General features: G+C 30.8%; 1 protein-coding gene across 3 annotated transcripts in view; it reads left to right on the top strand.

Annotated features, from left to right (window-relative positions):
- The first annotated feature begins 12276 nt into the window (after positions 1 to 12276).
- Positions 12277 to 27823, top strand: part of LOC129226097 (endothelial cell-selective adhesion molecule-like) — a 132665-nt gene continuing 117118 nt past the window's right edge. For 2 of the 3 annotated variants that reach the window (XM_054860690.1, XM_054860692.1), the window contains exon 1: positions 12288 to 12443. The gene's annotated coding sequence lies outside the window, so the exon portion shown is untranslated. Of the gene's footprint in view, positions 12444 to 27823 lie in introns of all 3 variants that reach the window. The other variant, XM_054860691.1, reaches the window with a different exon arrangement.

Genomic DNA, 27823 nt, shown 5'->3' with positions numbered 1-27823 from the left:
ATGTTTTAATAAACTTTTAACATATTTTGAGAGATTTGTTATTATTTTCTGCCTACTACCCACACTTTTCAACCTGCTATCATATTTTACCACCATATCATAATGTTTTTCCTACTAGATACTATTGGGCTTTCCCATCCATATTACAGTTGGGTTCGGCATTACTTCTAATCTCGAAACATTAGGAGTCTAGCAACGCTTACTCCAAAAAACAGTTCTTTTCTGCATTGCATTGATGATAAAAAATCTAATTTTATCTTTGCTAAAGGAATAAAAAATAGCACAAAATAGTTCCATTCTATGTTTTTTTTTTTATCGACGGTGAAAAAATTAAAAACAAATTTATAAAAATATTTTAAGCTACAGTAAAAATTTTGCTTTAAAAATATAAATATAATCTCACTTTGAAATCGATCATGAAATTATGCAACCACATGTTTTATTAAAAATTAAGGAAATACAGGTTTTAAAGTAACATTTCGAGGCTTATATTTATAGTAAAGAAATATTTTGTTTCTATTGACCACACTTTTTCATTTAGCCTATTTTTTGTGACGTGAAATTATCTGGATGTTGATAACCTCTATGCTTTTTTTCTATTTGTAAAAAAACATTAAGTTTATCTAACCTTTACCAGTATCAAGTTTGAAAAGCTTATACGTAAATATTTGCGTATAGCTGAATCAGTTCTTCGATATCAAATATTCCTTCCCGACTTTTATTAATGTCCAGAATCTCAGGGGAGGTAGATTTTCATTCAAGGTTCCAGATATTGAGATATTCCTTCATATTTTGGGTTCCATGTTTCCTTTGTTTGGATCTTACGCCTACGCTCTTTATGAATAAGTTCCTGACTTGGACCAATTTTCTTTTTTTTTTTTGTAAGTTCCAGTCATCTATATTCTTATATGCTCTTATCAAAATGAGAATGGAAGCTAATATATATATATATATATATATATATATATATATATATATATATATATATATATATATATATATATATATATATATATATATATATATATATATATATATATATATATATATACAATAAAAAGCATTGCAGTGAAAGAAAATTGAAATTCAAAAACCCTGGGACCTCATCAAGGGCACTCCTTTCGGGTAGAGATAACCAAGAGATGTTTCTTAAATTTTGCTGGCTATGAGCATAAGAGCTTTAGAATTTCAAATTTCCTTGATTGCTTTGTTTTTCCCTTTACTATGTTCACTACCAGACTCAAAGAGATGCTTTTTGCGAATATTTAACTGTGGAATCGCAGTTGAGATGTTTTGTTTTGGTTTCCCTTCAAGCGTTTTTTTTATTATAAATTTGTCGGACATTTAATTACATTTTTGAACGTAATTTTGATTTGTAAGCGACGAAATATTTTATTTTTTATCTCCCCGCTGTCTGTCTGAAGTTTGAGAAAAAAGGCAAGAGCTTTTTTATTTTAATGAAAACAGCATAAATACTTGGTGTAGTACAAGAAGACATATATCTAACAGTTTTTTTCTATAAGTCCTATTTTGTTGACATTTCATCTACTTTTGCGTAGATGTGAAATTAAAATAAAAGCATAATGTATAGCACCTTTAAAAATTCTAAAGAAATTCGCAATTAAATACATGAATATCGATACGTTTTTTTTTTTTTATTTTTGAAAGTAGAGTTTTTTGAGGTGTAGAAGTTTTAGATGGCTGATAACACTAAAATTTTAATTTTTAGCGTTGATAAAACAAAACACTTAGTCATCCTGAATGTATCACTACAAAAACAACTGAAAACAGAGAAACCATTTCTCGCACGTTAGAGGCAGATTAATTGAATCGAGGCGAAATGAATTCCAAACGCAAATGATTTCATTGTGCTAATAAATCGTTACTGCATTTTTTTTTAAAATTTTCGTTTGGAAGTTTAACAGTACTCTTTTATTTTTGAAAACGATATTTTCGTCCGTCCAATTTTCACCTAAAAGAAAGAAAAAAATGGTTTTATCTTTTATGTAAATAATTCAGTTAAACACTTCTTTTCGCCATCCGAATCAACTACAAGAGGAGCAAAAGTCTCTGATAAATGACAGCTGAAAGAGGTGAAACGAAGACTTACCCCCTTCGGAAGGTTATTTCCTGTCCAATGTCCTGGATAGTCATGCCCACGCTAAATTTCAACGCAAGGGGTCGTAGTCAAGCTTTAGTGCTTCTGTTTTTTCTTTTTTGTTTTTTTGCAAACGATTGACGAAACTTGCTTATACAAAAGCTTCAGAATTATCTGCATTTGTTTTGTAGGAAAAGTGGGGTTTTTTTCTTTATTTGTTTTTTAATGTTTATTTATTTTTGGGACATTTTTAATTTTCCAGATTTGAAAATGCTTACTGTTTCTTTTAGTTGGGCTAAAAATGGCTGATTGTGTAAAGTTTCAAAAAAGAAGAAGAAAAAAAAAATCCAACATAAAATTGCTTCTGACGGAAGTACTAATCAATCTTATAAAATAGGACAGCGTTATATAAATCATCTTAGTGATTTATCTTTCACATTCATTATATTATGTCGAAATAAATAAGCGCATAAAAATATTTCATTCATAATAAAATTTTCTGTCACATTAAATAACCACATTTCAAAGCAAAAACTTTCTTTTAAAGTATTAAAAATAATTAACCTGTCTGTTTCGCAGACAAAGCACTCCTATTTAATTTTTTAAATAAATATATAAAAATTGCTTTACCAATTAGCTTCAACACATCCTTTTCATGGTAAGTCACTGCTCCATCCTGATAGTGAATATGTAATTTCTTTTTTCCAAATTTTAGTTGCTTATGATCACAGGGGTACATCAGGGGTTCTCAACCTTTCAGATTCAGCCCCCTACCCCACACCTTTGACCCCCCCCCCACCATATGTGGTCAATCAAGTAGTGCAATTGAAATTTTAACTGAAACTGGTTAGGATGGTTGAACTATCCTTATATATTATTCTGGTAGCCTGTTTTTTGTTTCTACGCGAGATTTTCCTCAATTCTTGATCGATTTCTTTGATTTACACCTTATGTTAAAGCTTATCGTGCATGCTACTGACGAAAAATAGACCCACGGTCTAAAAATTGTTTTTTCTGTTAAAAAACACCTGTTTTAAAGAACCAGAACGAGGTTTTCGGTTAAATTTATAACATTAACTTGCATTGTCACCGCCAGAGCTGAATAGCTTGATCGGCAGAGCGTTCGACTGGTAATCAGGAGAATGAGTGTTCGGGTCCATGTCCGGACAATCTGCGTCAAAGAAAATAGAGAAATATCGTGCATTAACTCTAAATAACAATGAATAACAAATATGAGGGAATAGATGAGATGGAAACGCTCTTTGCTGGAATGAAAAATTGATGCAACATGGAGCTAAATTGATTCTTAATTGTAAGGCGTTTTTTTTTTTTTTTTTTTTTTTTTTTTTTTTTTTAAAGATTTGGCTCCGGTAAGAAAATTAAAGCATAATGTAAGCAAAAATATAAGTATCAGGTTTAAGATTTCAGACTACAATGGAATTGTTCTTTGTTCAGAAAAAAATAATAAATCGTATATTGAAATATAGATTCTTCTAATGAGTTTTTGATTCTTTGTACAAATAAAAAAATATTACTACCTCAATTTAAAGGGTAAAATATATATTTCTTCTTCTTTTTGCAAAAAAACAAATAGCTTATCACATTTTTACTGCATTCGAAAAGCTACGCTTGAAAAAGAACTTAGTTCAATTTTTTTTGTATTTTAACCGTGCTGTTAAATGATGAAAACGTGCTGCGATCTAAGTCATAACGATTCAAGCAGCCTACGATAGCAAATTGTAAAAATTTTCAAAAATAAAAACACTTCTCTTCAATATCTTATCTTATATATTGTTCCCCCCACATTTTAATACTTATCAGACCCGCTAATGACGAAAAGTAGACTTACGGTCGAAAAATCAAGTTTTCGGAAACGCCCCTTGCTGTTGCAAAACCTTGATGCAGCCTGAAGTTCTTATGCAGTTTTTTTTTTTTTTTTTTTTGAAGCAAATTTCTAATACAATTTTCCAATTTTTTGCGTCGCTTTCGGGGGGAAAAAATAAATCGGAAAAAAAAATGAAACAAAACTGTTTTTTTTTTCCTAATAAAGCTTAAAAGCACTGGACTTAGTTGTTCGGTTAAATTGATAAGTTTTTTCGGTAGAGCGTTCGGCTATAAACTAACTGGTTTTCGGGCAAGCTGGGCTGTCCGACATAATAGCAAATTTAGATTAATATTGCGCATTTCATGTACTCATAACATACAACAGATAACACGTAATAAAATAAATGCAGTTTGAATGCTACTTGGCGTTTCGACTCCTTTATGCCGGCTACAGTTATCATTCGGATAAGTTGACTTAACTGAAGGGTGTTCTTCCTTTTTTTAAGCTTTGACTCTGTCCAGACCACTAAGCATAATGTAAGCATAAAAAAGTATTAGATTTATTTCAAGAGAATCCTTTTTTATGCAGAAAAACATTTTCATTGTATGCTGAAATGTAGATTTTTCTAATAGCAGTGTTCGACCTTTTGTACAAATGAAAAAATACTACGCCAAATTGAAACTACAAGTTTCAAATAGTAAATCTTTAATCTTTTATTCGCGAATACGATATAAAACATTAAAATTATTATCAACTTCATTATTATGAAATCATTTTCTACTCCTCTGCTTTTGGCTGGAAAAAAATATATATTTTGTCTACGTTCGATCTTATTACATGATCTTATTATTTTTTTCGGCAAAAAGCTTTTTTTCTGTTTTTTACTACGCATTCCTTAAATGAATAGCATTCGAAAAGGAAGGCGCAATTACTAGGTTTGTTGGAGTGTCGTGCTGTTAATCAGAATGGCGCGAGTTCGAATCCGTGCCAATAAATATCTTTTTAATGTTTCTTTTTTTTCTCCGTCAGATGCTCACATGGGCAGGACTGTATTTGCCACAACCTGTTTTTCTCACATGCACAATTACTGCTTTTTCACGAGTCACTCAGCCACACTTTTAATGATATTTATGTTTGCATTGAAAATACGTACAACCAAAAGACGAGCGATGGTCAAATTATCGCAACGTTGTACTCAACGAAGTTTTGTTACTGATGTCTTCAAATTACATTCCTTCTCTTGTGCGCTTACTTTTTTCCGTTTACCTTTTTTTCGGTTCTTCTTCATAATGTTCTTTCTTTGAAATTTTTAAAGAGTGAAATGCCTTATGAAACGATTCAAAGCACAGTGCGGAGTTCCACACGGGTCGACTAGTTAAATAAAAATTGGCGTAATTCAAGCACAAAATGTAACATTACACTGTAAAAACAATTCAGAAAGATTCTTGGAAAATATTGGGCAGCTAATGTGCCCAATATCTGCTAGTAACATATCTTGTAAAAAACAGGAATGTTTTCCGCTAAAATTCAGTAACCTTCCTGAAATTATCCTGGAAGTCTTCCTGAAAAATTCAGAAATCGTCCTGTTTAAAGCAAGTCGAGTCTCTGGAACTAACATAGGTAGGTATAATGTAATAGCTTGGCACCTTTTTGATTGTTCAAGAAAGTTCAAAAATCAGTAAGTTGAAATTTAGCGTGAACAAGACTATCCAGGGATATTTTCCGAAGGGGGTAAGTCTTCGTTTCACCTCTTTCAGCCGTCATTTATCAGAGACTTTAGCTTTTCTTGTAGTTTATTCGGATGGCGAAATGAAGAGTGTTTAACTGAATTATTTACAAAAAGATAATACCAATTTTTTCCTTTCTTTTAGGCATCTTCTTGATTGATCAAGAAAGTTCAAAAATCAGTATTGCAAACATGACCAAAGCTAATACTGGATTGCAAATAGGATCAAGAATGTATCTCGCTTGCAATTCTTGCAAAGTTACGAAATCTAGAAACTTATTCGCTCCCTTTGGGAGCTTAATCTGTCTGGACGGTCCGTAATCGAACTAAAGCCGAAACACTTAATAAATCCTCTCAGTTAATATTTAAACGGGAAGCTAAAATTATTTTTCACAACAGTGAATATTTAAACGGGAAGCTAAAAATATTTTTCACAACAGTGAGAAATCTGTATTCTTGCAACTTGTGGCAACTCAGGAAACGTTTTGACAATGATACTTGATTTTCTCAGGAAGAGGATAGAAATCATTGAAATCCCGAAACGTTACACGAAAATAATCAGTAACGTTTCGGATTTTTTTTTACAGTTTACTACACATAACTTGATGTTAAACATTTCATCATCATGACGTGTGGAACGAAAGGATCGAATAGTTATGAACAAACTAATTTGATGTATTCCAAGATCTAGGTAACGTTAGAATATTATACTAGACACTTTCACAACATTAATTGGATGAGCTATGTGCAACGCTTAACCTTTGAAATTCACTGAGATACACGGATAAAAACAGCTCTAAAAAGTCAGAAAAAGTAAAAAATAAAACATTTATTACGTGACCGACAAATTTGCATATATTACAGTTCTTTTCTTTTTTAAATTGATTCTTACATTCTCCCTTGAAATTTTCCCTTTCTTCCTAGGAGGCGTATCCCCCAGGACTCATCTTAGTTCATAACGGGCATTAAAATACTTTCTTGGATTTAGATTTTTACAGATATCTATTCAGTTAGAGCAACGCTGAAAGCCAACAGTTTGTTTATGTACATAATCACAGAAAGCAACAATAAAAACCACAATGCAACCTCAGTTTTAGCCAGAGCTAAAGATATAATTTGAACGTTATTCAAAAGATTATTAAGCAAACAAAAATTGCGATTCACCGAAGAGTCTTCGCTACTATGTCCCGACTTATATTACTTTTCAAGGTAGGAGATGTTACACTTTAAATGCCTGTATCTCCTACTTCATTTGAGATGTTCAAAGAACACATCTGACAGAACTCCTGAACACTCCTGAACTGAACACATAATTTGAACGTTATTCAAAGGAAAATAAATGCATAAATTACAAATATTAAAAGCAGGAGATCAATAAACACTACAAATAATAGTAAGGGATTCAAAAAAGAGACAAAAGAAAAAAAGAGTATTTTTTAGCATAAGTGGGACATACAAACTCCTGAGCAATCACGCAAATGCAGTTTTTTTCCACGCTTCGTTTACCATTTGATATTTTCCAACCTGTGACTTACTCTTCTTAGCTAAAATCTTTTGGGGTCTCTTTTGCACAGTTGGGGGCCGTGTATCTTCCATATTGAAATTTTTTAATCCATCAAGATTGTACTTCACAAGGCTCGAGGCTCGAACTACTTCAGTAATCTCTGGTAGTTATTCACATAATTTAGGGGAATTAGTAAATGGAGGGAGTACGTTTAATCATTGGCTTAGCAAAAGCTTGGGCTAAGACCCCGAATCACGTGACTCAGCAACGACGAATGGTCGACACGTTTTGCGTTAAACTAGCAAAAGAGACCTGATTTCTTCCAATGCGTTGCTTTGAAATCTATCAAGTAATTTGGTGTTTTTGTTTCACGAATGAAAGTCTTCACTCCCTCTATTTTATCTCTTCTTAATGCTGAAGATGCGTGGAATTATACCATTTTTTCTGACAAAGTTTTTGTCATTTCTAAACTCGAGGGGACATATTATTTCTCTCAGCCACTAGAAAGGTCAATTCCAGTAAATCTTTGAAAGCGATTCCAAATAACGTCTCCTCCAGATCCGAAACATGACTTTCAAACTCCTCTCCTGTTTCGGGGAGTATATATCCCAAACTTCTAATAAGTTACTTCCCATCAACAGCAAAATGATTTTTATCCTACGTCTGTATCTTTTTTTGCCTTCAGGATTCCATGTTGTCCGCATACTTCGATAACGTCCATGTCACAGTTCTTGTAGGCTTCTAGCACGTTCCTTCCTCCCAGTTGTCTACTGTCTTGGGGGGGGGGGGGATATCTTTGTGGTCGTTATGAAATCAGTCCACTGACAGCACCCTTCCCCCATATTTTCCAATTTTATTAAAAAGTTGTCGAAAGCTCAAATATACTGCGATAATAATCAAATTAAATCAAACGTTCCGAAATTTCAACGGTGGTTTGTTAACATTTAACAGTTCCTACGAGAATAAAAATAAGTTTAAACCCTGTGCTACGTACATATGAGTATTATACGAGTGCAGTAAACTACCGATTCTCCATAGAATAGGGGGGCACGGTAATCGCGGATAAGCGAAAACCGCTGATAATCTGAACAATTGGTAGAAAACGATACTGGTATATATAATAGCTAAAAAATATGAATAATATGTACAAATACATTTAAATTATAGCTAAAAACATTGCAACGTAGCATCTACGATCATTGAATGTAAAAAATATATGTTAAAAGCTAAAAACGAACAACACCACAATCAGAAGCTTAAAAAACATTTAATTTCTAGTAAAAAAAAAGAAAGAAAAAAAAGAGAGACCCGCGGAAAACCCGGGGAATGTATATATTTGCTACGATATTTAAACCTGCACAAGTGGCGTATTGCACAAAAAATGAGGTTTTTTTAAGTGAAAAAATTCTAAGTGTGTACGTATATCCTAACAAAAATAAGATACTTTAAATCAAAAGAACAAGAAGAATTATCGGTGATTAAACATCTCTATACACTACAGATTTGAAACCACCATGTCCTGCCTGATTGATTAAATAAGCTTCTTCTATTAAAATAATTCGATACATAGTGTAAAGAGAAATACATAGTAAATCAACCAAATGCAGCAAAACACGAACAGGTAATATAAAAAAAGCAATCGCATAGCAAGGAAAAAAAAAACGCATGGAAAAAACGATCACTCTAAAAGGTACGTTTGAATCGATTCGTTCGGCGACAAAACTCCTGTTAAGCTTACTATTTTAACAAAACCGCACCCAATGTTCGTAGTATATGCTATTACCTCTGTCATTTCGAAAGTGGAATGAAATGAGGTAAGAGAGAAAAAATGATCCAGAAAACCTTTTTGTTTTTTTTCCTTTGGAGAGAAAAAACTACTTTGGAAAAGATGTTTTATTTATACTGTTGCATGAAAATGTTTTATTTCGTTATTTTTCTTTACTATTTATAGGATACATACGGGATCTTGTTCAGAAACAATATGTTTTGAAACAATCCTGTTGCATTATTTTATTATAATTTTTTTTAAAGATGCGAATTTTTCGGTGTATTTTGGAACTGAAGAATATTGCATTACAATAACTTTATTCTAAAGTGTAATTTTTCAAAGTTCTATCTCTTTTTTATATTTTTTAAAAAGTAGAACCTTATTACTATTATTTTTTCATGATTGGAACAATGAATTGAGAGATTCTTTCAATGTGAATAAGCTGTAAAAAATTTTAAAGTTTTTTTTCCCCTATATAAAGTTGCCATAATTTGCAAAAGGGCATATCTAAACCATTTATATCAGAGGGAGTGGTGTGTGGTAACAGTGTAATATTTCAATGATTGGATTTTAGCTGGCAAATGTTTGGCAATTTTATCATATCATAGGATTTTATATAACTTTTATACAGCGTTTTTATATTTTGATTAAAATGATAAATATGTATCATAAATAAAAAAAAATACAACTTTTTATTTTTTTAAATAATTCAAAGCTTTGATGAAAATTAATCAACAACTCTTTGTGCTACAGTATCGAAATTTAAAAAGTAACTCATTTTTCCTTTGTACAAAAACAAACTTTGAGATCAACACATTTATCTCTTTAAAAAAGGATTTTTTTATCCTTTAATTATTACGTCATTGTTCTGTTATAAAATAACTTTTTTTTTTGAATTACCACTTTTTCGAAACCGGACATGTTTTAAGTCCAGACATCAAACAGGACAGGGGCTAGAAAGTTGGACGTCTGATAACCTATACAAATTACCCTACACAAACACATAATTATGCAAAGTCATTTGTTGCCGTATGCAGTAAGTAAATGTCATCAACGCACGTTATTAACTGAATATTTTTAATACAGTACGGTAAGTACTATGGTTTCTGCTACTGCAAAATGAAGTCATTCTACGGTTTTACGCCAAAAAGTAGGATACGGAGAAGAAAAAGTACCGCAAGTGTTTTATTTCGATTTATCAATCTTTTATTGAATGAAAATAGTTAAACGGTGTAAATTTTATTTATTCTTAGAAAACCTTCTACAATATATCCAAGATTTTAGCACCAATCCGCGATAAGAGATTCATCATTTTATTCACGAAACACCGCCCAAAGATTGAAAATATGTCAGATCTTTGTTTCATTTCATCTACGGTGTGAAGAAAATGTAGACTACTTTTATATAATGTAATTAATGTTTCAAGAGTATCAGAAACACTACTTAAATATCTTCTTTTTTGAACTCAAGTAAAGGACGCATCTCATGAAGCACAACAATGGGGTTGTTTCCTTCAGACAAAAGTACTACTTTTAGTCACTGAAATTGATAGAATAAGCAAAAATTATAACATGGGCCCAGAAAATATTTTCATTTTCCCAACAGTCATTTTTTAATTAATTTTTTTAAATGCCCGATTTTTCAAACACAGCTTTCTTGATGACGTCACAAATGATGCATTTTGGCGCATCTTTCTACTGCGCTTCCTCGTTACGGTAATCAAGAAGCGAATTAAACATTGCACTCTACGCTTGCTATCAACCATATCGTTGCCAATGCACGTCAGTAAAGATGCGTATTAAATATTTTGCTCGGTGAATGGCAGCCCTGAATGGCATTTCATCATTTGTGATGTCATCGGCAGAAATATAAACAATGAAAGCGCACCGGTTTAAGTATTTTTTTTAAAAATATTAAACTTAAACAAATTATTTTAAAAATGGTCAGATCCTACGTTTTTAATCATGTTCTTTCAGAAAAAAAATACTTTTAATGTTTTGGAAACTACCCTATTGCTACGTCTGTTGAAATAGTATTGTCCTCTTGAGAAAAAGATACATTTGAAATAAAAACTTTAATTCTTAATCTTTATTGCATTCTAATCTATGAAAAGTTCAAAAAATTAAAGAAAATGAAATCACTCTTTTCTTTAGCATTGGAGTTTAAAAACAAATTTTAAGGAAGAAAGCATTTTCATTCGATGACATTTTGATTTCCCCATAAACACGTTGATACCTTAAAAACGTTCTATTATGTCCAGCCTTAAAAAAATATGTTTAATGAAACTGTTGAATGGAAAATTACGAACTAAAACCAATGCTTATGCACCGAGCTATTTAGTTCAGAATCAAATGGCATACATAGCTCGAAATAAAATCGCACTCAACAAAATTAAGTCATATTAAATTACTGACAGATAAATGTTTTAAAGATATTTTAAGAAATGTTTTCGCCGTAGAGAGGAATAACTGATAATATTTTTTAGTTCACAGCAAAGTTTTTAAAACTGTCTAAAAATATATAACTTAGTGAAAATAATTAAGAATGTATGATTATAAAATTGAGCAATGTAATTCTCAGTTTGAATAGAAATACTTATCATTTTCTAGTATTTAAAAATCCAAAAAATTCTAACATCATTACGAATCCCTAAGGGCATCAATAGAGCAATTCAAAGATTTAAATCAAAATGTTTGCTATTAACAACTAAACAAAAAATCTTTTTAGCTTGATCTTCATTAATATAACAGAAAAATTCTGATATTTTAAGTATTCAGCAATATTCAAAAACAACAACTAAAATAACAATGCTTTTAAAATAAGGTTTTGATACTGGCTGTTCAAGCAAAATCTTTTATTTAGGCATTTGATTTACCTACAATTCCTCTTTTATTCTGCCCTTTTCTTTCTTTTTTTCTTTTTGTGTTCTTGAAAGAAAAAAATAAGAAATTATGCCTTTTTAACTCAACACTTTGAATTAAAACAAGTTAGCTTGAACATGAATAAAGCTTTTTTTTTTTAATATCAAAACTAAAGAGACAACAAGCACAAATTATTTTGAGTAAAATTGGAAAAATGTGTAATAAAAAATATTTTATTTTTACCGTAAACATTACGAAATTTAGAAAAAATAACGTATAAATGTAGACAACATTTTAGTATAGTGATGTATTTTAACTAATGTTCTTTTAAATACCACTTGCACTGTTTGTCTTTTATTTAGCAAACAAATATTTTTCCGAAAGTTTAAATTGTCTTTTGAAACAACTCTCTTCCTTTGTATCTCACCGCAAGAGTGCGTTCGAGTCGTCAGTAGTTTCCGACGATCTCCTACCTCACAGCTCAGTGTTTCGAGCGCTTTCATATTCGTGGTATCATTTCTCTTCTGAATTTGGCAGCACTCTTAAAACCGGTGAAAGAATACATGCGTTTTTTGTGCCGCAAAAATTTTCCCGTGTGTTTGTGCAATGAATGAATTGATTTTTTACTCATTTTTTTCTCTTTAGGTTGGATGCATTAAGGGTAAGTTTTTTCTTTGTTTAATTTCAGTTTCAATTTATTTCTGAAGATTTTAAAAATAAGCTAATGGTAAATATTTTTTTTAAATGTAACTTTTTGATTATATTGTTCTTGATACATTTAATTTTTAAATTCCTATTAACAGCGCATTACATTTGTATTTATGATACAATTTTACTTGGAAATTTTACTTTTCTTAAAAACTTGTTGTTCGTACATTAACAACCAATTGAATATAATGTTATCTAACCACTACGAAATAATTTTCTGTGCTTTAAAGAACCCTTCTTTTTACATTTAAATGTGTTTATTTCTTTTTCTTCTTTCGTTTTTAGCTTTATTTTATTTTATTTATTTTTTCTTTGCTGATATAAATTGAAAAAAGAACATAACCAATTTTGAAATAAAGGAGATTATAGCTAGACTAGTTCACACTCAAGGGAAAAAAACAAATTTAAAGGGGGGTGGAGCGATAGAACGGCATAGAAAGACATCACGTTTATGCTAAATAAGATTGCTATCTTAAAATGCGGGATACATTTTTTTAATCAAATGATCATCATACATATATCATATTTATTAATGCACTAAAATCATCTACATTTCAGTAGAAATGTTGTACGGATTTCAAATTTGCAAAGTTAAAGTACAATGATACTGTAAAAACTGTTTACAGCACAGTTTAAAAATTTGCAATTAAGAATAATTAAACTAAATTATTCGCAATATAAACGGCATAACTGAAATACACAGTGTAACTTCAGTCGGAGATATTTTTTACGCCCCTACAACCGTTGTTTGTGTGTTAACAAACAATACCCCTAATAAATTTCGTCAAGTGTATTTTCACGTTTTGTATCAAACACAAATTTATCAGAATAGTTACGGGGGGGGGAGCAATTTGACTTTTAAAAATATTCCATTTAAATACAATATTAAAAGGTTTGGAAAACCAAAATTGTGTACAACTTATCTTTTCTTTTAATCTTTGATCTCATCATTAGAAAGTCAGCTTTTTTACGGAATTAGTCGCTATTTTAGTCTTTACTGTTTTTGAATATCGATTTCCTCTAAATATTGTCAAGGAGTATTTTCATGTCTTAGAAAGAACACTCTACCAATAACTCTAACTGAAGTAAAATCTCCCAGTATTCTTTAGCAAACTATTAAAACATATTGTAAGCCAATGCAAGCCATCTCTATCTCTTGATCTAATCTTATTTCTGTAGTAGTGGAACATGGGGCAAAGTGAAAAAGCGGGGCAATGTGAAATGGTGAAATATTTACTCTGCTTTTAGCTCCTCCTACACAGTATTATTTTAACTATATAGTACCATACGTAGTCTATTCCAGTCAGATAAAAATATCACCAAAGATTAAAATATTTGGTAATATAGGCAATTTTTTAAAAAATGATACTCATATTGTAATATTTTGCGGTAAGTCAAAAATTCTTTTTGTTACTATAAAACTATAAAGTTCTTGTTGTTAACATTTTAAGTATTAATTGAGACCTCCTAATATTCAATGCAGTATTAATTTAGTTACGATTAAGCTGATTTGTATTTTAAATAACTTGTGCAACAAGTCAAGTACATACGGGGTAAAGTGGATGGGGCAAGGGGAATTACTTTGTTTCATTTACTCACTTAATAATTCAGGATAAATAACTTACGTTTTCATTTTTTAATTAATTCCTGTGCATTACTTCATTTAGTAATTCACTTATTTATTCATTCATTCAGTTATTTTCTTATTTGTTCATTATTTTACTCGCTCATTTTTTCTTCATATAATAATTCATTTATTTATTTAATTATTCGTTTATTGCCTCATTTTCTTTTTATTTATTCATTCAACTTTTTATTTACTGATTCTTTAGATCAGAGATGTGTCTTATAACCAAACAGAAAGTATTTCATTCGAAAATATTTTATTTTTCACTTTGCCCCATAAAAAAAAAGTAAAAAATCTCCACTTTTTTTTTGAAAAATCAAATTTCCTATTAAAAATTAAAAAAAAAATAAATAAATAAATAAATAAATAAATAAATAAATAAAAAATATATAAAATAAAAAAACTGTTTTGACACAACTGCTAATATAAAATACCTGTATGTACTGTACTTTTCAGAACAAATTTCCAGTTCGTTCATTTTGAAAAAACTCAGTCATCTTAACCATTTCACTTTGTCCCACATTCCCTTACTTTCGTTTTATATCTCTAACGCAGAAAATCGGAAGATTACAGAAAACACAAAGAGCGCATTCTGGCTTTTTTTTTAAGGAATCACGATTGCTTATTGTTCTCACTTGACTGTTTTGATGTCCTATCATTTTATTTTCCCACCGCCACCCTCCGCACCATCACCGTCGACCGGGTCCTCACGATGCTGCTCCTGTAACGAAAGCCGTCTCCGGGTTGCATCCATGTCCTAAACACACGCGCATACATACACAACTACACACAACCACACGCACGCGCGCACACACACACACACATACACAAACACATACACACAACTACCCACACATTCATGCCTGCACACAGACACAAACACACATGCCTACACCCACATACACATACCTCCTACACACAAACACACATACCCCACTCACAAACACACACGCCTACATAGTGCGAAAAACATAATTTGAATTCAAGATGTCAAAATTCAAATTAATTTTTTTTTTTGAGCTTTCTTTGTGTATTTTTAGAGGTGCAAGTTTTGTGATGCCAAATTTTCAAATTGACGACCAATTATGTCATCAAGTCGCTTGTACGTAAAGCGAGACAAATAAAGCAACGAGTAAAATAACTGAAATCAGGAATTCAAGATTCAAGTTAGTATTAAGTAAAATAACAAATCTTTCAATTTCAAGATTGTTTATTTTTTTAGCATAAAACATTCTATCATAGCTTCGTAGCACTTTTATACATTGGAAATGAATACAGAAACACCGCATCGAGAGCGGTTACGGTTATAAAACAAATTCACATGCGCATTGCTAATTTACATAAATAACTCTTATAATGAGTGCTTATGCAGGTATAGCATATACAATATAAGCATAATCAGTAGCGTCGCTACGAGGGGGGGGGCTGTCCGCCCCGGGTGCCACCAGTGTGGGGTGACACCCAAATTGGAATTGCAGGTTTTTGAAAAATATGAACCTAACATGCATTTTTAAGACAATAAATTTAAAAAATTTCCGGGGAAAACACCCTCCTCTAACATTCAGATCATAGAATGAATCCTATACTGTCGTACTAAGCGCAATAGTCGTATCTGCAGTTCGAATTAAGAGGAGATATTGTCTTTCCTAGTTTCTCGCCTCTATGCATTTGATTCAGATGCAACTTTTTCAGAATATTTTAAAAAATATTTCTTAATGATAAATGACTATAAACATTGTACTTAGGTGAAATATGTGACAAAGATTCACCTGGTGACCGTAACTTAATTTTGATAAAAATCGCTGATGCGACTTTTACGCTTAGCACGTCAGCATACTCAGGATTAGTTTCATATTGTCAATACTTAGACCCGGGAATCACATATGCTAGGTACGCCACTGAGCATAGTTTTTGAAAGTCTGTCTGGATCTCTGTGACGTGCATTGTGTCTATACCGTTCGGCCGACTTTCATGAAATTTAGAACAAAGTTAGTTTGTAGCATGAGGGTGTGCACCTCGAAGCGATTTTTCGAAAATTCGATTTTGTTCTTTTTCTATTTCAATTTTAAGAACATTTTACCCAGCAAATTATTATAACGTGGCATAGTAAATTAAGGAATTATCATAACGTGGAATGGGAGAGCGAATGAACGTATCAAATTGGCGAGAAATTCATCATCCATTACTTGTAAATATACAGTCGAACCAAATGACCTTTTAATTTTCTACTACGGGCAAAGCCGTGCGGGTACCACTAGTAAAGCTGAAAGTCTGTCAGGATCTCTGTGACGCGCATAGCGCCTAGACCGTTCGGCCGATTTTCATGAAATTTGGCACAAAGTTAGTTTGTAGCATGGGGGTGTGCACCTCGAAGCGATTTTTCGAAAATTCGATTTTGTTCTTTTTCTATTCCCATTTTAAGAACAAAATTCTCATAAGATGGACTAGAAAAAAAAACGAAATTATCATTACGTAAAACCGTAACCAAGCCAATTGGCGAGAAAATTCACCATACATTATATGTAAATATACAGGCGAACCAAAAGCCCTTTTAATTTTCTATTACGGGCAAAGCCGTGCGGATACCACTAGTGCTCTATAAATTTCGTCAATTTCTATATGGAGATCCGTTTAAAATAGTTAAGATCCAAGAAAAGACAGTTTAACTATGACTAGTGAATGCTATTTTTCTTTATTGCCTTTTTTTTTTAAATTTTCGGTTAACATGATCCGTTTAAAACCTGCACCACATCAACTATTTTGCAGCAGAAGCGAATTGAATTCCGTAAAAGTTGTTTCTCTACCCGCGTTGTTTCAATGCACAAAAAACAACCACTTCCTATTCTAATATCTACTCATCAATTCAAAGTGCAATTTGCTTGAAATAGAAAATGTCGCCGCCTTAAAGCAACAGTAGATTATCTTACTGTTGTTCCTGGGATTAAATGTCTCACTGTTGCTCTGAAGCGACGGTATGTTGTAACATTCGCTTACAAATAAAGTAATAAAAATATATCGAAGATAATTTTAATAAAGGCAATGAATAAAACGAAAATATATTCTCTTTTTAGTACTTTATTTCTCATTCCAATAGTGTGTTAAGGCGATCTAAAGCCAAATGTTGTGTAAACTATTTAAAAAACTACATAATCATACATATATCTATATTTTTTCTCTCCACATTTAAATATTTTGGAATGTTCCTACCGAATGTTGCAAACTTTCAGGCTAATGGTATTAAGAGAGCTTTAGGTTTTTCATTTAATTATACCTTATATCCTCTTCTATCAAGCAATAGTTATTCGTTTTCAATTTTTCAAGATTTGTTAACTTTAAAAATCTGTTGCGCAAACACCGTTTGCCATTACCAAATCATTCTAAAAGCGCCTTCAGACAAGAAGAAAAAAAAAAAAGTCATTTCCTGAAAGGATTGAAGTATTTGTTTAATGATGCAACTAGTCATTTTGCGCTTTTTTTTGGCAAAAAAAAAAAAAAAAAAAAAGATTCTTTTTCTTCACCTAAGTATTAAAGCCATTTTGGTAAAGAAAATGTTTGGTTGTATTCCTATTAAATCTGAAGATTTAAGTAATAATGATCTTCAAATGAAAAAAGTATGTTTTAATTCTTATACCTTAAGCGTGTTAAACAAGTATGAATATAAAACAAACAAAAAAATATTTCTAAAAATTTTATCCACTAAATAAATACTGATAATTCAACGCATGAAACCATGCTCGAAATTTCAGTAAAATTATTTCAATGATTATACACGAATAAAAAGAAAATTTCCTTAATGAACTGTAAAGCCAGTAATCCAGGTACTAAGTAAATCTAAATTACTTTTTGAAAACTTACAGTGCCATTGGTATGCATATTCTTGATGAAAAAAATAATTTCAATCCCCTTGTTTAGATAGAGTTAGAACGATGGTGATTAACACTATCGTTAGTTTGGAACTATGATGTGCTGATCCATGCCATCGAAGGTTATTGAGGTTACACCCACTTGAGATAAAAAAGAAGAGAAGCTGAAGCAATAATTTTTTATCCTTTTATTCTAATCTTCGATCTTTTCTTTCGCTTTTCGAATTTATTTAATTTTATTTTCTTTAGAATGTCATAGGTATTTCACTTTTTATATCAAGGTATTGAGTGTTACTTATTTATTATATTAAAAAAAGATCTTGTGTAGATTTCTTGCAGTTAGTTCGTTCCTTCGTTCTTAGAAGAGGAACAAAATGAAAGATACATAGGGGAGGGTGTTCCAAAGCGGGTAGGTTTTCGAAGAATGCTCGAAAATTGTAGCTTTTGGATTTTTATCGCAACAATTTCGATTTTATTTGCTTGCAGGGTTCTTGAACATCAAAATAAAAAGTGTTTCTTGTATTATTTCAAACCCAATATTTCGTTATTATCAAACATTACAAATCCTTGAAAACCAGCTTTGCCCTATAAGGGGCCCAAAAGCGGGTAAACTTAACTAATTGTGATTTGATACATTTGTCAATCATATATGAAGTTATAAATAATTAAATTAGTTAACTAGCTACCTGCCATTATAAAACATATACATAAAAAAGTTATATTTATCCAATTGAAAGTCAGTACATTTGTTTGTAAAACATAAAAAAATAACTGATCAAATTAATAGACTAATTAAATGCCATTATAAAAAATAACTTTTTAAAGTTATACTTATCCAATTGAAATAGAAAATCTAATTCAACACATGTGTCAAGAAATTATAAATAAATACATGATTAAATCCTATACTCGCTTTGCCCGACCCGATTTGCCCACAAGCACGTCTTTTATTTCAATAATTATAACCTTAAATTAATTAAAAAAAAAAAAAAACGGAATGACCATTATAGTTTGTAGGTGGATAGTGTCAGAATAACGTAATGATATTGACAATAAAAAAAAGGGCTGGTCTTCGGCTAATCACAAGATACAAAACTTCATTTTTTAAAAAAAATAGAAATGTATCATTTTTTTTTTATTTTAAGCCTGGTTGCGCCATTTCACTTCACTGGTGCTTTACTGGGACCGATTAAAACTCGGGGGTGTTCGGGTAAACACGACATACGTATGCATCGCTGCAGACACATCATGGGGGGGGGGGGGGCATATGAAGTCCTACCCGCTTTGGGCCACCCTCCCCTATTTATCCAAACATTTAGCTATTTGGTCTCTTGTTGCTCCACAGAGGTATATTTTTTAGCCTACTTCCCCAGTAAAAAACAGGGAAAGAAGAAAAAAGCATGAAAAAAAAACTTTATGCATCTTAAAAATATCGCGAAAAAAAAAGTAAAAATAAATAAATAAAAAATAAATAAATAAAATGAAATAATAAAATAAGAAGTGAAAAATTAAAAATTGGGAAGTAGGGTACTAAGATGGGTAAAAATGTCTATAGGTCTGTCTGCCCCCCCTCCTCCCCCAATACTTTTGAGTGAATAGTCCGATTTGAACAAACTTTTTTTGTACGAAAGATCTCGGGGGAGGACACTTCATTTCCATATGTTATTTTTTGATTTGAAAAATTTTTCGCTCAAAACAGTTCAAAAAACTTAAATTTAGCACCTATGGCGATATTCAAGTCAAGTATAAATCCCGCATTTATATAGGCGAATTTTGCTTCAAAGAAACTTTGTAGGAAAAAGCTTTTGATGAAGAACATGCATCGATTTTTTTTTTTGAACTGATCGACTTTCCGTTCAACTAAATAGTTCAGATCTTTTAAGTATTACAGCCTACGGGGAAACTAAAAATCAATATAGATCCCCGCACTTAAAGACGAATTTATTTCAAACAAATTTTGTTGCGCGTAGTTCTTGATCACTAACTCTCGACTCCGACTCCTGGAATTTTTGTGCAGTTGACTCTGACTCTGACTCCCGTACCCGAAAACTCGTTGGACTCCTACTTGCAGACTCCGACTCTGATTCCGTTGCTTTGGCAAAAATTTAGACACGGACTGAAAATGGGCCGACTCCGACTCTTGAAATTTTAAAGTCTTCGTTTCCGACTCCTTTATCCCAAAATAAGTCCGACTCCGACTTCGCAAACATTGGTAGAGTAGCGGACTTTGAGGCAAAATGAACTGATTCAGACTCAAGTTTTTCCGAATCTTTAAATTAAAAAACTACCGAGTTCCGACTTTGAATCTCATAACCCCAAAATGAGATTGACTACGACTCCGTAGCCATGGTTTTTATAGTGAAATAATTATTATTGATAAGTGATAAGATAAGATTTGTTTTTTATTATAAGATTTGTTTTTTATTTTCAAAGTTTTAATTTGTTAATTAAATTTTTGGCAGAGAAATTCTACATAAAGATATGCGCAAACAATTGTTTTTTTTTTTTTAATTTTTTAATTTGATGATGAAAATTATTTCTTCAAGTTGACATTGTATTGTATTCACTTATTTTTGAAAGTACATTTATTATTTTTTAAATTATGTTTTGGCAGCAGAGGATGAACAAACTTTTTTTTTTTTTGATATAACGAATTTATTCAAATGCGCTTATTATTTTTAATTATTTTTTTTCTTTTTGAAAGGAATTAAAGATTTATTTTAGTGTAAAAAATATATTATCTTATTCGCTTAAAAGGCACTACTACTTTATTTGTTTGAATATCTATTTTTTACACATCTATTTATATGAGCGAGGCATATTTTATTTCTAGAAAATCATCTTAAAATGTTAAAAAAATGATGTTTGAAATAATTTGCAGTCTCAGCTAATTTTGAGAAAAATGATCAGATGCTAGAAAGTCAATATTGGTATGCAGGAAAGTGGGCTTGTTTAGCTCTGGACGGAACTTCGTTGACTTCGTATTTCCCAGCTAAACTGATTTTTACAAATCATTGTAAACCGTATGAAACATTCGTAACATTTTTTTTAGCAAGAACGATGTATTATACGATGCATTCAACCCTCGCAAAATCGCAACTATTTCAATTTGAACTAACAGTATATTAAGTAAAAAAAATAAAATAAATAATAATAAAGACAGAAAGAAAGGAAAAGAAAAACCGCGTGTAAAAAGAAATGAGACCTATCAGCAAGAGAAGTGACACGTTGTAACATAATTAAAGACGGAAGTAGAAAAGTTTCTTCACGTGCTAATTAATTTTGTTGAGCTCATCATTAGTAAAACTAAATGAAAAATCATTGGAAAAGTTTAGAAAGTTTTTGTTTTAAGTTATTAAGGAACTTCAACCTTTTTCTATTTTTCAAAATTTAGTAATGTATTTTTGTATGTTTAAATGTATGTTTAAAATAAACTTTATTGGAATGAAAATTTCCCCTTGCTTCATTTGGTATATAGAATGTTTTATATAAAATTTGAATTTTATTATATTTCATAAATATATTAAATATTTGACTTCTATTATATTTTATAAACATATTAAATATTTTATAAATGTATTTAAAACGTATGCTACAGACAAGATAAGAGCAAAAAGTCTATCAAGAAGGGTAAACAATGCGGGAAACTAATTATGAGTGAAAATTTTAAAATAAAGTTTTTACGAGAATTGCGTAGATTAAGAACGGTTAAAAAAAAAAAAAAAATCTAGTTTTTCATGCATATAAAATAAGTAAAGGAAACTAAGTTCAAGAATATGAGCCTCATTTTATAGTTTGCTTATTATGAAAATTGCATTAAAAATATCTATTCCTTTCGAAAATTCTTAGTTTTGATATTGGTCTTTACGTAATCCAAATGCTACCTGAATCGTACCAAAATCAAAATTTGATTCCGACTCACCCCAAAAAGGGTTCAAATATTTCTTTTTTAATTTGCGACCACATGACAACAGTTTTAAACAGGAGAGCTTTAATATTGAAAAATCCTATCTCGATCAACTGCAGTTTACAAATATAGATTTGCACGAATCAGAACGAAAGCAATTTTCTGGTAATTACGATTAAATAGAGCCAAAAGGTGTGTGCTTTTAGACTTTTGTAACCATTCAACGATTACAATAATGTAATTCTAAGCATTAATTACAACCCTTTGGCAAACATACTGAGTGAGTTAATCTTTTTACCTGTCAAAAATAATCGTCTTTAAAAAACATTTTCACAGTATTTGAATTAGATCTTACCAAGAAAGTAAAGAGTGTTTGAGCACCAAATATTTGTACAAAAGACAAATCATTGTCTTAAGTTCCCCCCTGACAAACAAAATAAAAATTGCCTCTTTATTTCTCTGCAACTTTCAGAAGAAGACTTTTTTTATCGGTACAATTGGAATTTATGTGAATGCAAAGATTGAAGTGTATACTGAATCATTTTCTTTTAATTTGCAGTTGTTTAATCTTGCTTTACGACTTTATTGGATTCCTCTTTTTCATCGGTCATTATCAAAGCTATTGGAGCATACGCGTGCTCTTTTATTATTGTTTCTTCCACCACTAGTTAAGCTAATATTTTGTGTGGTAAAGTTCTATTACTTTATTTGAAAATAATTCATGTTTATAAATTCAATCGCAACTGAAATTATGGAAATTAAAGAGCTTTAAAACTTCGATTTTTAAACTCCTTTCAATACATTTAAAGCTAAAACGAGTTCAACAAATTTTAGTATGGAAATGGCATAAGGCACTATGTTGAGGAGGAAGATACTGATAGAATTAGACGCTTTATGTAGAGTAGGGTAGATCGGTGCACGTTTACGCTGATTTTTTTCAATGGTTTTTCTAATTTTTATGTTTTAACTTAGGGAATTTCAGACATTGTGGTTTTATGAAGCAGTTGGTGAAGTCAAAATTGATATATTCAATTGTTGCTCAGTTTTTGTTTTTAACCGTTGAAAAATTATTTTTGAGTTTAAGTCGGTTGCGTAAACTTGCCCAGGATACGGGGCACGTATACGCATATTTATTTTGACGCCTAACGTGGTTCTGTTAATAGTGAGCATAATATCTTACCATCGTTAAAATAAAGTGAACTTATTACAGACTGAATTGTGTACAAAATTAAAGCTGAAGGGGCATGAAGACAGTACTATATGATTGTAAGCTATAAGATACGAATGTGTAACTTAATGAAAAATTAAATGGTAATTTTCAAAACTAAGTAGCTTGAAAATACTCAAAAGTCTTGTGACTTCCGGAGCGAAAAAAAGCGTCATTCCACGCTTAGAAGTAAGACACAGTAAGAACGTGCGTAAAGGTGCTCCTACGTCAATGCGTAAACTTGCCCCGCCGCCAAGTTTGGATTTATTTTTAACCTGCAAAAAAATTTAATAACATTTCAATTCATGCAAATTTAATTCTCAAAAAGGATATAATTCTGCTAATTTTTATATATTTGTTCTTTCTTAACTAAGTTTTCTTTATTTACAATAAGCTTCAAAACGTTCAACACAAAATTTACACAACTTGGTAGAAAACAGATTATTCTTTCTGCATGCTAGACCGAAGCTCGACTGATGCTGAAAAACTTGTAAGAATATTTGCTAGGGAGCAACATTAATCTGTAATGACTGTTGGCTCTCCAGTTACAATTCGTTTTGAAAAAAGGGCACTGCGTAAACGTGTCCCGGTCTACCCTACATGTTCAAGAATGAATTTTAGCATTTAAAAGTTCATCATTCTTTTGATCCTACATATTTTATTATTTTGATGGTTAAAACAATGATAGAACTTGTACATTTCAAAGCAACCCCCCAACACTCTCTCTATTATTTTTTGTTAGGGCTTAGGTTTTGTAATATAGCTTGGAAGAAATGAAATTCGGAAGTAAGCATATCTAGTTGCGAGTGTTTGACTTCATTATTTAAAACAAAATTTCTAAAGTCTTTTAATACTACCTTTAAACCTGTAATTTTAACAGTTAAAATACAAACTTTGCAACTATTGCAAATGTGGGAGTGTGAATAAGTATCATACTACAAGTTTCCACCCCCTGGTGACTCCCGTGCTAGAAACACTACTGATTATGAAGACGATTTCTCAAATATCGCAGTTACAGATTGCATGTGTTATTACCTCAAGCTGATTGTGATTGGCTTTTTTTAAGACGGTTTTGAATTCTTCCGACAGATTCTTGGTTAATTTCAAGAATCTTACTGACTTTTAACGGGAAACTTTACAGTTTTTTTGCCCGATATGTTATTTGCAGAAATCAGTCACTTTAACTGCCCATTATTTTCCAGGAACGTTTCGAAGTATTTTTTACATTGGTACATTTCTGTGTATTGTACTTTTTAAAAATGAAAAAAATTATGATTGATTTGTAAATATTATGTATTATTTTTGGCAGCAGTGATCACGGATCTGATAGAATATTGGATTAAGCAGTTGAGCAAATCCACATGTGCACGAAACATCAGTGTTATGTTTTTTTTTTTTTTTTTTGACCCATTGATAAAAATTGAACTACCCCTATAAAATGCATTAAAAGAAAGTGAAATTAAATTTCACTAAGTGCAATAACTTTTTGAGTACATTTTTCTCAACAATAAATTTCAAAAATAAAAGAAATCACTTTTCCAAAGGGTCCATTTTAGGTTCATTGGTGGAATAAACTGGCAGCAGCAAAACTTATAGCAGCAAAACTGATGTTTAAATCCGATAAAAACTTTAAAACCGAGGAAAATCTAGATTCAGGGGAAGTAAAATCGGGATTTCACTGTAATTTTAATTATTCTAATCTGCACTGAAATTGCTTTCAGAATTATAGCATGGTATCTTGCCTAAAACAGATTGTGCAAAACATGGAGGGGGGGGGGAGATTTTTGAGAACCTCCTTAACATTTCACATATGGGCACCCGTGATCAGTAATACGTATTTACAAAGAGCACACATAAACTCGCTTGTGGTGATCCAGTCTGCATCGTCGGCTCTACATAAATACATGTGATATCAGTGATGTCATTTATTGTTTTTTGGCACATACTAGTTTTAGGCATGCTAAAATCAAAAGAAACATTTAGCAACAGAAAGTTTTAATTACCTATGTTAACAATTTTAAAGACATAGCGTAATTTATAGGGTCAAAACAACTAAGACATTCTAAATAGTGGAGTCTTGCTGCCTTTACATTTTGATGTCTAAAATGTTTGTATTAGAAACAATTTTATTGGTTTTGTATTATCTTTTCCTATTCAAACAACTTACTATCTATACCAAATATGTTTGAAATAAAAAAAAGAGGACATAATCTTTATATAGACTGATGGGGGGGAGGATTTTAAAATTCAAGAACTGATTTTTAATATAAACTATAATGCTCATTACACTTAATAATTAGAGTTTAAAACTTCCTTTTTTTAAAATTCATTATCTTTTTCATATAGAAAAATCATATTGCTGTTAATCTCTGCTAAATCATTTAAGTAACAATCCAAAGAATTAATCTAAACTGTTTTCCTGGGAGGAAATAAGGTGAAAAGCATTCTTAATTCGCTAGCTTTTCTGATTCTGGATGATTGCTCACTTATCTGTTTCATTGAACAAAGTCAGCGATTCGATACCTTAATACTATATTATACAGGCATCATTAGCTTAACTTGCTTTTATCACGTACTAAACCCTGTCGCTACTGTAAGCACAGACATACTTCAGAAGTTTGCTTAAGTTTTATTACTTGGAAACTATTGGGAAAGTAATAACATTTAATTAAGACTCTGTAGATAATTTTAGTTTTCAAGTAAACGTAATAATAGTTTAAACGTAAAGTTAAGTTAACGTAACCGACAAAAAAAAAAAAAAAAAAAAAAAAACTTTTTCCTGTTTTTGCAAGATGGATAGTAAAGAGATATATTTTTGTATTTATTGCTTTTTTTGCGATTGGTTTAAGAGTTTTAGAAGTTATTTTACTCTAAGTGATAAAAAATATACGACGCAAAAAGGTTTTCAATTTTTATGACTATCCCCAGGTATTTTCAGAGACGTTTTAAATTCTAAATAGTGAATGATTTCGTTGAATACTTTCAAACGTTCCTGAAATTTTTATTATTTCGAATTTTAAATAATGCTTTGGCTTATCAGAGTTATTAGTAGTTCACTTTTTAATTGCGATAGTAAAGCTAATTTGTAATAATTTTACATCCAATGATCTTTTTCTTTTTGTTTTACGCAGGAAAAACTAATTCCCAACTTGAATTATTTATTTTTAAGGGAACTTCTGAATCAATTGGTGGGTCATAGGTTCAAATTTAATGAAAGTTTGACAAAACAAAAGGTTTTCAAGTTAACCATAGTTATACATAAAACCAGCGATACTTCAATAAATCTAAAATATTGTATTTATCTGGATTTACACTTAACCACATCTATGTGATCCTTCAAGATGTAAAAAACAGAGAAATCATTCATTCATTTGATCAAAAATATTGTTAATAATCAAATATAAAATATTTTATTCGAAAAATATTTCATTTTTCATTTTGCCCCATGAAATATTAGATCCCCATGAAAATCATTCACTTTTTTTTAAGGTACAAATTGACCGTTAAAAATAAAAAATAATGCTTCAATGCAAGATTTATTTCGAACTACATTGTTTTTTAATTGTGTACTGTAATTTTTAAAACAAAATTCTAATTGGTTCATTTTGAAAATGATAAGTTATCTAAACTATTTCAATTTTTCTCTTCATTGCCTTACTTCAATGCAAAGATAGATCTTTTTTTTTATATTGTTATTATTATTATTTTCTTATAGCGTATGTGACCTAAAATTGCATAAAAGTGTATGGGATCTGTATTAAAAACAAAAACACGTTATAATTGATCCTTAGAGTGAGCAAGAAAAATTTTAAAATAATTACAACCATAGTTTGTCTCGATCCAATTCAAAATATATATATATATATATATATATATATATATATATATATATATATATATATATATATATATATATATATATATATATATATATATATATATGTATATATATTTTTTACAGATATGCTTTAAAAATATCGACAATTTTAGGAGGATTTAATGGCTTACTCACTAAATATTGCCACTAGAGCCAACTTTAAACCATATACAAAACATCTCCTTTTTTTTCCGCAAAAGTAAGTGCTACTTGGCGACAAATTTGCTGACCAAAAGCATGGCGATATGTCACCAAGTGGTTACGAAATTAAACCATCACTTAAATCTGCTTTGAAATTAATACCAATATGCCTCAAGAAAAAATGTATAAAGGATTCATTTTGGAACATTAGAATTTAACTAAATGGGAAGGTGCACAACTAGGCTCCACTCAGAGTCTAGATGCAAAATTTCAACCTTTATTAGCATACCGTTTCTGAGTTATGCGAGATACATACATACGTACACACAGACGTCACAAGAAAGCTTGTAGTAATTAACTCACGGATGGTCAAGATGGATAGTTAGGTTGCTTATACGTTCGTAGGCATGTACGGACGGGTCAAAAAAAAAAAAAAACTCAACACTCATTTGGAGGTGAGTAGTGATTGCAGTACCGGTATACCGGTATATCAAATATTGTTATTTGGAACTATTTTTCGATTTCGTAATACCGGTATTAGATGGCGTAGATACCGGTATTTTCGGTATATAAGCTAAAAATAATAAATTAAAAACTCTTTAGTTAAAAACTATTTAACTAATTAGACATACACTGTTATTTTAAATATAAATTTCTTTTTCGTTGAATAAGTACCGAAATCAATCTACTGAAGTAAAAACTTGGCTTCAA

Source organism: Uloborus diversus, chromosome 7 (genome assembly GCF_026930045.1).
Source record: "Uloborus diversus isolate 005 chromosome 7, Udiv.v.3.1, whole genome shotgun sequence".
Lineage (NCBI taxonomy): Eukaryota > Metazoa > Arthropoda > Arachnida > Araneae > Uloboridae > Uloborus > Uloborus diversus.
This window is presented reverse-complemented; position numbering and strand designations above follow the sequence as displayed.